We start from the raw sequence: 12,868 nt of genomic DNA on the forward strand, positions 1-12,868 counted from the left end.
GGGACAAGGAGATTCATTAGGAGATAAGGGACACACACACAGTGAAGAGGCAGACAGTGGAAAAGTGTCCAAATTTTAGTCTAAAACTCTATCTACCCTCTTCAGCCTTAACCACTAGTAAGCCCTCACCGATCCAGCTTCTCCATCACAAACACTGCATCTGACCTGGGCTTGCAAGATGGAAGTAAAGAATCTAAGATACACATAGCTAGGGAAATGTGTCTCCTGTTATCTTCCCCTTGTAAGAAAAAGGATCATGTTGCCAATTAAACCTGTCCCAGGATGGCACCCCACTCCAGTACTCTTGCCTGGAAAATCCCATGGACAGAGGAGCCTGGTGGGCTGCGGTCCATGGGGTCGCTAGGAGTCGGACATGACTGAGCGACTTCACTTTCACTTTTCACTTTCATGCATTGGAGAAGGAAATGGCAACCCACTCCAGTGTTCTTGCCTGGAGAATCCCAGAGACGGGGGAGCCTGGTGGGCTGTCGTCTATGGGGTTGCACAGAATCAGACACAACTGAAGTGACTTAGCAGCAGGATGGCCTGTTGCTATAATCAGAGATGACAATCTTCATTCACCATCTACTTCTTGGTGGGCTCCAATTTAATCAATAATGGGAAAATAAAAACCGTTTTCAAAGACTACAACAGAGCAGTGATGCAAAAGACATTTATTTGGGAGACATGAAGTTTTTGCTTTTCATCTAGATGTGTTGGGGTTTTAGTGGTAAATGTTAACACAGCCTTGGACTTCTGCTTGTGCAAAAAAAGAAAAAATATCTGTTTTCAAAGAACTCTTGGCTTCTCCAACTTTTTCCCTTTTATGAAGCAAGAAATTAGACAGCAAGAAAGCCAGAACCTAGGAGAAAACGTAAAGAAGCAGATTTTATACCGCAGGATGCCAGAACGTGCTTTGGAACCATATTTGCCAACACATGTGCCACAAAACACCTGCTGCACGGGATACGAGGAAGAGTCGTACAAAGGAACAGCTCCTTCATCATGTCCTTGGAGACGTGGCGATAAACAAAATTAAGCAGACCTACTCAAAGAGACTTTTCAGAGACTTTAAAGTGGAAATGAGCACTGTTGATTTCCAAGGGGGTGCATGTAAGATAGAGCATTTCCCACCCATCTCTGGTCATGGGAGAGGTCTCAGCCGAATAGTATGTGCTTTGAGAAGCCCTGAACCAAAAATCTCACCTTCTCTACTGGCTCCTCTTTTTTTTTTTTTTTCTCATTCAACAAGTCAGTAGTCATGTCCTGCTGTTATCAGCTTGGAAAACAAGACAATACTCAAGTATAAATCTAAATCATGAAGGTTATTTGTAAGTTGTTAACATTAGGAGATGAGCACAGGGCACTTGTGAGTTCTCTGTGCTAGTTTTGCAACTTTTCTGTAAGTCTAAAAATATTTCAAAATACAAGATGATTTTTAAAAATCTCTGAAGGCAGCAGAGAGCAACCAAGGCAATCAGGATCTCAGAGGCCCAAAATCATGAAGAAGGGAAACGCACTGAGAAGAGCAATACATTCACAGCTGCCTTTTCCCTTGGGGGAAATTCCTGCAACACGTGATATAAAAGCTAAACAGAAAGCCTCAGCCTAGAACCTGCCGCATCCTTGCTGGGCTGGGAAGAGGGAAACTGAAGTGCACTGTAACCTAGGAAATCAGGCTAGAAGAGGCCAAAATTCCAGGGAAAGAAAAAAGGACATAAAAGAAGTAAACCCAATAGGCTGTGTGCAATTTTCTCTAAAGGCTTTTGACAATTCTTAAGCTGCATATGCACAAGGCAAGATGCTTGGCTACCAGCAAAAAGTGGCTGCTAGAAGGCTAAAGATCTAAGTGGAGATTTCTGCATTATCACAGTGATCAAGAGACAAAATTATAGAGTTCAAGATGCCCAAAAACAAGGAACCTCAGTAAACACCCTGGGTTTTTGGTTCAAATCCTGAAGGCCTAAAGGCCTAAGACTAACTGCAAGGTCGAAAGAGATGGGCCCTCACAAAGCCTGATATGCAAACTTGACTTTGTTCAGTCCCTGTTTGCATCAAGGTTATTGACCTTTACCCTCATTATGTGGCAGAATCAAACTTTCTCTCTGGAGGAAATCTTCATATACAGCATCTACCATTAAAATAAAAAAAATCATTTATCATGCCAAGAGACTGAACCAAACAAGTGAAAATTAAGGGAAAAACAATAATCCAATAGGCAATCCCAATACTGACATCAAAAATTATCTTTAAGATAATTATGACTGGCAAACCCACAGCTAATATCATACTCCGTTGTGGAAAAAATAAAGCTATCCTTCTAAAATTAGAAACGAGACAAGGATGTTCACTCTCACTACTCTTATTCAACATGGTATTGGAAGGCCTCTAGTTAGGCAAAGAGAAGAAATAAAAGGCATCCATATTGGAAAGTAAGAAGTAAAACTGTCACAATTTTCAGATGATGTGATTTTGTATATTGAAAACCCTGAAGATTTCACTTAAAAACTATAGAGACAATAAATACAGTAAAGCTGCAGGGTATAATATCAATATAAAAAGTCTGTTGCAGACGTAGAGAATGAACTGACCATTGTTGGCAGGAAGGACGGGGGAAAGGGATAGTTTTATTCAATTCACATAAAATTTAAAAACAGAAAAAACTAACCCATGATGATAGAAATAAATGTAATGGTTATCTTTAATTCAGGGTTACCAGGGAGCATTTCAAGGAGCTGGTCACGTTCTACATTGTGAATTGGTTTTGTGGACGTGTTCACGTTGTTCAAATACATCAAGCTACATATGTGTGAGCTGTCACTTCCCAGTATGTATATTTTATTTCAATTAAAAAAAATGCTTAACTCACTCTCCCATGAGCCCTGCATTCAATGCTTTCAATATTTGCAATTATCATATTTTCATGATTTATTTATCCACAAGGAAGCTTAATAAACAATACTGGTCCAATTCTTCCTCCCTTGTCTCAATAATAGAAATAAAGTTCATTGTCTGACTATTTACATCTGGAAGGGTCTGCTTCTTAGAACTGTGACTAAACCATACAGAATCGAATCACCTAGATTCAAAAGAACAAAAAGCCTGTAGGCTATTACATGGTATTGCATCCACTGTGCCCTAAATGCTGCTTTCAGTTTAATTGGTACAGCAGCAGGATAAAGAAATTAACAAATGTCAACAAGAGAAAGGAGATAGATAAAATACCTACAGCAAATGTTGCAGACATTGAATCAAGATGGTGGCTTGAACACACACATCTTCCTCTTCACTGTACCAAATACCTTTAAATAAACTTTATATACATATAAAAAGAGAGGCATATGACACATACATAACAGTACTGAAAAACAAAAAGTGTGCTAGCAGCAGATCAGAAATGGTGAGAAATTCCTAGAAGACAGAAAGCAGATGGGATCAGCAAGCTGAGGAAACAGACCAATATAGACATGGCAGAAAACCACTCCCAAGATAAAAATTAATACAGAGAAATTCCAAGTCTGAATAAAATGAGCACAGATAGAACACAGTGGGCTCCCAAGAACTCATCCAGAGACTTGATAAAAGAACCATATAGAAAGCTACAAGGATCAACGAAAACTGTCTAGCCTGTCCCCATTCCCACATCTGTACCCGAGGGCAGGGTCTGCAGTTACTCCATTTTTGGTTCAAACCCCTGACATACTGCTGATTAGAGAATAACTGGGCAAATTATGGAAGTTCTCTGTGCCTCCAATTCCTTATCTGCAAAATGTAGAGACATAAGCGTTATTACATATATATAGTCAACATTATATATGTGAATATATATAATATATATATTATATAATCGATATACATGGGTGCGTGTGTGCTAAGTCATTTCAGTTGTGTCTGACTCTGCAACCCTACAGACTGTACCCTCCCAGGCTCCTCTGTCCATGGGATTTTCCAGGCAAGAATACCGGAGTGGGTTGCCATGCCCTCCTCCAGGGGATCTGCCCAACCCAGGAATCAAACCCACGTCTTCTGCATCTCCTGCACTGGCAGGCAGACTCTTTACCACTGTGCCATCCGGGAAGCCACAGCTATAATAACTTGCAGCCAAACTCATTCCTACTTGATAGACCTTAGTATTGATACACCTTGAATGGTTCTATTCAACCTGCTCTCACCAATGACCTTTTAGTTTCTAAACTCCCAAAATAAATTTTCACTCTTCACTAACATGGGCTCTCTGGGTATTCTGACTCTATTGACCAACCTCTTCCTCAGAGTTCCTCTTTTCTTGGCCTGTGGAACCTAAGTCTCTTCTCTTTCATCCCTGGATACTCCTTTATTACCACTGAAGTTATTTTTTTTTCTCATCCTACACACACTCCTCCCCTTCCTACCCGCAATTCATCAGCCACTAAGTCCTATCCCACATCCCAAACATCTCTTGATTCCATTGCCTTCTCTCTGCTTCCACAAACACATCCTCTGTTCAGGCCACTACTCTGAGAACCTCCCAGCTTGGCTCTTTCAGCCCCTCCTCCACACTGCTGCCAGTCAGCTCTCCGAAATGGCAACTGAATAATGTCATTCCCCACACCGATTCAGTGGCTTCCTCATGCCTTTAAAATAAAACCCACCTCAGCTTCCCTCGTGGCTCAGCGGTAAAAAATCTGCCTCCCAATGCAGGAGACACAGGTTCGATCCCTGACACAGGAAGATCCCACATGACACGGAGCAACCGAGCCCATGCGTCACAACTACTGAGCCTGAGCTCTAGAGCCTCAGGAGCTGCAGTTACTGAGCCAGTGTGCCAAAGCCTGAGCCCTTGAACCTGAGCTACACAAGAGAAGCCACCACAATGAGAAGCCCGCACACCGCAATAGAGAGCAGACCCTGTTGGCGGCAATTAAAGAAAAAGAAAAAAGCCCATGCAACAAAGACCCAGCACAGTCAAAAATAAATAAATAAAATTATTTTTTAAAAGAATAAAAAAAAATAAAGCTCTTAACAAAATTTTTTTTTAAAAAAACCCATCTCCTTAACATAGTGGACCACACCCTTCATGATCTGACTGCTCCAGTCACTTTCCCACCACTCTTGATCAACACTGCACACAACTTCCTTTCTAATCCTGAGTCCCTTGGAGTATCCTGCCCTTTCCAGCCTTTGCACATGCTATTCCCAATGCCTCGGAAGGCTTTTCCCATCTAGCTAACCCCTAACGAGGCTTTAAGGCTCAGTAAGTGTCACAAGGATGACCTAGCTGGGTGCCTCTCCTGTGGCCCCTTCACACAGTAAGTGTTAACACAGCACTTATCCCACTGCACTGTCAGCCAGCCACATGCAGTGCCTGTCAGCCAGTCGCATGCAGTGGCCTGTGAGATCCCTGAGAGCAGGATCCGTAACACTAGAAGAGTACATGTCACACAGTAGGCCTCCTGGCCAATAACTGCTCCCCCTCCCACTCCCCGTCAATGCACCGAAGGGCACTGAGGCAATCCATGGAAATGTTAAGAATAGTGTTCGAAATTCTATTAGTGACTCTCTGCTCTGCTCAGTTGCTCAGCTGTGTTTGACTCTTTGCGACCCCATAGACTGTAGCCTGCCAGGCTCCTCTGTCCATGGGATTTCCCAGGCAAGAATAATGGAGTGGGTTGCCATTTCCTCCTCCAGAGGATCTTCCCAACCCAGGGATTGAACTCTCGTGTCTCTTACATCTCCTGCATTGGCAGGTGGGTTCTTTACCACTAGTACCACATGGGAAGCCCTTCCTATTAATGACACTTTTCTCCAGTAAAAGTCCAGGAAAATTTGACCCTGAATGATAGCAAGGAAATAACTATACTATGTCTAACCATGTGGTCACCAATGAAGATAAGAAGATTCCAGTCAGTGAAATTTAGAAGGTTAAAAATAATTCTCATCATACAGTTGCTACATGACAATAACAGAAAAGCAAAGCATGATGATTAATTGAAGGAAAGCAAACCTGTTGCTTTAGTAACTTCAAGATAAGAAAAAAATGTAACTTCTGATTTTGTCTGGGTCACTTTACAAGAGCTATGTGGAATGTAATCTCAGAAACTTAGAAAAAAAATTCCTCCCACAGAGTTACAAGTGAAAGGCATGAACCTATATGACTTCTCTTTGGAAACTGGAAGACACATTGTTCATGAGAAAACAACAAAGAATATAGTATCTAGATTCTTTTTAAGCCAATAGAGCAGCAACTTGTAAGTATTGAAGCTTTCAGAAGAAAATGCTGTTTCACCAACACCGTCTTGCAGAAAAAAAAGAACTCTCCAGGACCACAAAGGCTTAGGCTCAGATCTCCCTAACTGTGCACACACTCCACTGCCACTTCCTCTCATGCTGACCTCACCCACTCCCCAGTACTCCAAGAGGAGCCAGACTAGAGAATTCCCTGGTAGTCCAATGGTTAGGACTCAGTGATTTCACTGTCAAGGGCCCGGGGTTCAATCCCTGGTCAAGGAACTAAGAACCCACAGTCTTGCAGTTCAGAAGGAAAAAAAAACAAAAGCCAGACTTATTTGAAAATTCAAAACAGGGGGAGAAGAAATCACCTTACATAGTTTAATCCCTTTCTACGGCCTCTGTCATATCCTCTGGCCCTAGCTGTTGGGTTAAATTTAACATCCTGTACACCAAATATGACCTTCTCCATTCACTAGAAGGTTTTGGTGACCACTGGGATAGTTGATGTTTTTGCCAACACATGGGCCTCAGGGAGGAGAATCCTCACTAATTTTACATTCAGTTGGTATCAGAAATGTGATACCACCGAGAGATACGAAAGATAACAGCAAAATCAAAACTAAACAAAATAACCCCACAAGTACTTGAGGCCACACCAGACGCTTAAGTTAAACTTGGGTCTGTATCTGGAGCTGAGGGCCAGATGTCATAAAAGCTCCCCAAGCTTGGCCCCAGGGAGCAAAGAAACTACTAACATGAACTACTGCAAATCCTGCATGTGCGCTAAGTCGTGTCTGACTCTTTGAGACTCATGGACTGCAGCCCACAAGGCTCCTCTGTCCATGGGATTCTCCAGGAAAGAATACTGGAGTGGGTTGCCATTTCCTCCTCCAGGGGATATTCCAGACTCAGGGATTGAACCCACGTCTCCATGTCTCCTGCATTGCAGAGAGATTCTTTACCACTGGGCCACCTGAGAAGCCCACAAGATGACCTCAAACACAATTGAAAACTTGTAAGAAAGCCTCAGTGCTGCTTGGAATGGCTTGGGTGCACCACCCATGTCCCCTTCAACATGGCAGCCTCATGTAAGAAAAGCCAGTCTCGGCAGGTTCCTGGGAGATGCAATTCTGGACCTCCTCTGTCTCTTCTCCGAAGAGCCTCCATTCTCCTCCAGGGCACCCACCCCGTGCTTCCTCCATAAACCCTCCCACACAGCCCTGCCCTTCCAAGCTCTTCTGAGGACATTTTTAAAGTACTTGCTTGTTTCCACAGGGTCATTTGAGCTCAAGGCTAAAGGACTCAAACCAAGTGAGACGTCACTGATATTGCAGCCATGAAACTGTAACAGTACAATGTACAGTTGGTCTATTTTGAGATGCTGATAAGGGGGAAAGAAGAGGTAAAAAGGAATGTTACATTCTTTTCCTTCCCATGAAAGCTTTCATGACCTTGCTCTACACTTTACAACAATACTTCCTTTCTGGCGTGTGTCCCTGAAAAAATGTGTAAATCTGTTTTTTCGTAATTCAAAATGTGCTTTTAACTCACTTTAGCAGCTTGTTTACTTAAAGGCATCATCAAAGAATCCTTTAGTAAAATAAAACGATGCTAATGATGTAAAGATCACCCTTATATCTATTGGTCATACAAATTCAGATTTGGGTACATCTTCTATTCTCAAAATGTGGACCATCTCTATTTGTGGAGGGGGGGAAGATAATTATTTGAGCTTTAAAAAATTTTTTTTTCTTTCTTGTTCTTTTGTTTATTTTTTAAATTGAGATATAGTTGATTTAAATTCTGGGTGGCTCAGCAAGTAAAGAATCTGCCTGCAATGCAGGAGACACAGGAGAAACGAGTTTGACCCCTGGGGTGGGAAGATTTCCCCTAGAGGAGGTCATGGCAACCCACTCTAGTATTCTTGCCTGGAGAATTCCATGGACAGAGGAGCCTGGGGGGCTACAGTCCAGAGATTCGCAAAGAGTCGGACATGACTGAGAGATTCACACAGCCTTGATTTAACAACAACTAGTACAAATCTTTGTGCATGACACAGTAATTCAAAATTTTTATAAGATTTATACTCCATTTAATGTTATTGTAAAATAAGTGGCTATATTCCCTGTACTGTACAATATACCTTTGAAGCTTATTTATTTTATCCAGAGTAGGAATATTGTTTTCAGTTATACTTGCTCTTACCCATATAGGCTTTTTCCTACAGTTTCACACAGGAGGTTTCACTGGACACTTTAATCAGGAAAAGACCTTTCTGTGATCTCAATGCAGATTTCAGAGCCTGCATGCATTTTGCCTCTTCTTTGCCAAACTGAAACTATTGACTCAGAAAATTTAGTAATTTTTCTTTTTAAAAAGCAGCTATAATGACAAAGCAGAAAAAAAAGTCAATGGATCAAACTCAATTCCAGAGCCAATTTTAAGGCAGCAACATTGGTGTAACCACAAAGCTTATGCAATTCCCAAGGCAGGTACCAGAAACTTGCAGAAATGTGGACAGAAAAGGCTAGTCTGGCAGCAAAGGGACAGGAGTGTGGACTGTCTGCCCACATCATGTTTGTAGAAGACGTCATTAGAGGAGACTATCTCCAAAAATCAACACTTTGGGATCAGAGCTTCCAACCGACATCACGGTTGTTAAACGTATCATCTCAGTTCAGTTCAATTCAGTTCAGTCGCTTAGTCGTGTCTGACTCTTTGTGACCCCATGAATTGCAGCTCGCCAGGCCTCCCTGTCCATCACCAACTCCCGGAGTTCACTCAAACTCACGTCCATCAAGTCAGTGATGCCATCCAACCACCTCATCCTCTGTGGTCCCTTTCTCCTCCTGCCCCAAATCCCTCCCAGCATCAGAGTCTTTTCCAATGAGTCAACTCTTCGCATGAGGTGGCCAAAGTACTGGAGTTTCAGCTTTAGCATCATTCCTTCCAAAGAACACCCAGGACTGATCTCCTTTAGGATGGATTGGTTGGATCTCCTTGCAGTCCAAGGGACTCTCAAAAGTCTTCTCCAACACCACAGTTCAAAAGCATCAATTCATCGGTGCTCAGCTTTCTTCACAATCCAACTCTTACATCCACACTACTGGAAAAACCATAGCCTTGACTAGACGGACCTTTGTTCTATTACAGAGCAAATAAGTAACACCCAGGATGAAAGGTGCAAGCAAATAATCAGGTCAAAAGAAGGGCTTTCTGAGACTTCCCTGGCAGTCTAGTGGTTAAGACTCCACCTTCCGATGCAGGCAATGGGGGTTCCATCCGTGGTCGGGGAGCTAAGAGCCTACACACATTGCAGCCCCAAAACCAAAACAGAAGCAATATTGTTCTTAAAACAGAAGCAATATTGTAACAAATTCAATAAAGACTTAAAAATTGGTCCACATCAAAAAAAAAAAAAGAAGAAGAAGAGTTTTCTATCAAGATGGTCTCTCGTCTCCACAGACTCCTCTCACTTTGAAAATGCTGACAGTCCTACAAGGTCGGGTTTCAACTCTCCCCTCAACTCATGCATTCTCTGCTGGGAAATTACGTACACTCTCAAAATCTTCACTTACCATCAAGCACCCAGATTATTATCTTTAGCCCCAAATCACTCCCCTGAGATCCAGATTCACATATCCAGCCGCCTCCTTAACGTCTCCATTCAAATCCTGCCCCACAATGAGCTCATCCTTTCCCTCCTCCCTTGCCTACTTGCCCAGACAGCACCAACTTCCCAGGTGATAAGAGAGGAGACCACGTCAAAATCTCCGATGTTGCGACTTTCGGCTTTGACCTCGGAAGTGCATATACATCCCAAACTAATCCAACTTGACTTAGGAAAATAATCAGATGCATAACAAAGAGCAAACACAGCCCCAGAGCCTCCTTCCATAGTCAGCAACACTGGCCTCCACTAGCCTCAGCTTGGACACAGCCCCTGATGAGGGGCCGGGACATCAGAGAGAAAGACCAGAGAGCTGACCACCACTCCACATTGACCCAGGACTGGCAATAAAATGAGCACTATAGTTCTTGAACTGTTGGAGAAATCTGAACAGTTTGCTGCTGGGAGTCTGCGCTGGTTTTTTGCCTACTGACCCTCAGCCCCAGCCCCACCCTCCTGCATCTACTAGGTGATGCCAAGGCTGGGAGTCTGCAATCTACATTTGTCAGGCTTGCATGCCGCTGGCTTCTATGAGGTTCTGATGGTGGAACGAGGGAGGAAGGGGGAAAAGGCTCTGTTTCTGCTTTCAGCCTCCGTTAGCATCCACCGAGCAGCCGCACCAGCTCCATTTCCTAGTCTTGGCTCTTGAGTACCAGCTCTGGGGTGTCCCCCAGGGGATTCAAGTCCCAGCTCTCATCACTCCCTCAGGGCAGAGCCCAGCCATGGCAGCCCTCCTCTGACCCCCTAGGTTTTGAGATCACAGCTCTTCCTTTTGTCCCCGCATCTAGATGTAGCAGCCGCTTCCACTTCCTGAAGTTACTCATGTCTGGATGACTTCAGAATCCACTTGTGTTCTTTCAATCTTCCAAACCTGGTACAGTCAGAAATCCCTCTTTTTTGTTGTTAATAGTTACTTATTTTAATTGAAGGATAATTGCTTTACAATATTGTGTTGGTTCTGCCATATACGAACATGAATCCGCCACAGGTACATATATATGTCCCCTCCCTCTTGAGCCTCCTCCCACCTCCTACCCCATTCCACCTCTCTAGGTTATCACAGAGCATCGGATTTGAGCTCCCTGCGTCATACAGGAAATCCCCCCGGCTATCTAATTTTACATGTGGTAGTGTATATGCTTCCCTGCTATTCTCTCAATTCTTCCCGCCCGCTCCTTCCCCTCTGTGTTCACACGCTGTTGTCCATGTCTGCATCTCCACTGCTGCCCTGCAAAGAGGTTCATCAGGTCCATCTTTCTAGATTCCATATATACCTTGAGGAAACCATAATTGAAAAAGACATGTACCCCAGTGTTCACTGCCACACTATTTACAATAGCTGGGACGTGGCAGAAATCCCCCTTAATTGAAATACTTCGTGTGGTTTCTGTAACCTAAATGGACCCTGAGTTATGATACAAAATTTCTTTTGCTCTGTGGTTTGTTTTCTCTTGTTATAGATTTTACATTCTCTGCTCACAAAATATCACTTCCCATGGCTGAAGTCTCTACCTTTGGTTACCATTTGTTCTGCCAAGGAGACTGCTCTCCAGCGTGGAAATGGAAGAGTACACATCAGTCAGAGGAAACTGAAACCTCATGAAGGAGGCTGGCTGGACCTGCAGATATATTCTGAGCCCGCGATCCACATAACTCAACTCGCAGATTCTAAATTCAATTTTGTACTGAATAGTTGATAGGTTAAGAGAAGTGTAGGCCTACTTTAAATGTTTGGGTTTTTCTCTCTGTGGACACAAATACATCCTAAGATCTGATGAAAAAGAATCTTTTTCTGATCCCTCTCCCTCTTGTGGCCCCTCTCCCAACAAGCCACCATCCTATGTAGTTCTGTCCATTCAGGCTCAAGCTGCAGGAACCCCCGTCTAACTCACCAGGACCTGACCCTGGACAGTCTTGCATTTGTCCAGGACATGATGCATGGAATTAATCGTTAGCATGGAATATGACAAAGCTGACCTCCCTTCACAGACAAATTAATACCAGGTAGGTTACACCGGCGTGAGATAATTCTCGCCAGATCTCTCATGTCTCTGCATGTCTTGCAAGCAGAGGCTTTGCTCCCTTTGTCCCAGGCTATCTTTTCAAGGATGCCCACACAGCGACCAGTCTTAGAAGATATGATGTTTCTCTCCAGGGAAAAGGACAGATGTTTTGTGTGCGCACATGAAGCAACTTGGCACATAGGCACGCAAATAAACCCATCTTTTTTCCTGGAAAGAAACACTAAAATCATATCTTCCAAGACTGGTTGCTGTGCAAACATCCTTAAAAAGACAGTCTGGGAAAAGGGAGCAAAGCCTCTGCCTGTAAGACAGAAATAAAAGAGGGTGTCTCCCTTTGGAGCAAAGGTAAGGCAGGCTAACTGCCCACAACAAAAGGTTCAGGTTCCCTAGAGTCAGGATTCCTCTCCCACAACACAATCTACTTTGTGTACAGGAGTTACGTGACCCCTCTTCACATCTGTCTTATGGGAATTTGGTCTCGGAAACTAGCACTAGAAAATTCTGCTACTCTGGCTACTACTATTTTTGTGAGTAATAAACTCATTTGTCAGGGCTTCCCAGAGGGCACTAGTCATTAAAGGACCTGACCTGCCTGCCAACGCAGGAGACTGAGAAACTTGAGTCAATCCCTGGGTCAGGAAGATCCCCTGGAAAAGGCATGGCAACCCACTCTAGTATTCACGCCCAGGGAATCCCATGGAGAATCCCTGGCGGGCTACAGTCCATAGGTCACAAAAAGTCATACACGACTTAGTGACTTAGCACACATACATGCAAAGTCATTTGTCTCTGACCCAGAATCCTTGTATCTTTTGCAGCATTCATGAAACGGAACAAGCTAGCTTATTAGCTTGCAAGGAGAGGAAAGCTTCAGACCCTCCACAGTTTTTAGCACACGTCAGCTAATGTGAAAACAAAAACTATCACGCTTTGGAGGATGAAGTAAAGAACTGCTTCATAATTT

At 43.4% G+C, this 12,868-nt stretch overlaps 1 protein-coding gene across 6 annotated transcripts in view; it reads right to left on the minus strand.

Annotated features, from left to right (window-relative positions):
• The window catches only part of SH3GL3 (SH3 domain containing GRB2 like 3, endophilin A3), a 117,330-nt gene that overhangs the window by 66,886 nt on the left and 37,576 nt on the right, over nucleotides 1–12,868 (minus strand). The window lies entirely within an intron of this gene.

This window comes from Bos indicus x Bos taurus, chromosome 21, assembly GCF_003369695.1.
Source record: "Bos indicus x Bos taurus breed Angus x Brahman F1 hybrid chromosome 21, Bos_hybrid_MaternalHap_v2.0, whole genome shotgun sequence".
Classification (NCBI taxonomy): domain Eukaryota; kingdom Metazoa; phylum Chordata; class Mammalia; order Artiodactyla; family Bovidae; genus Bos; species Bos indicus x Bos taurus.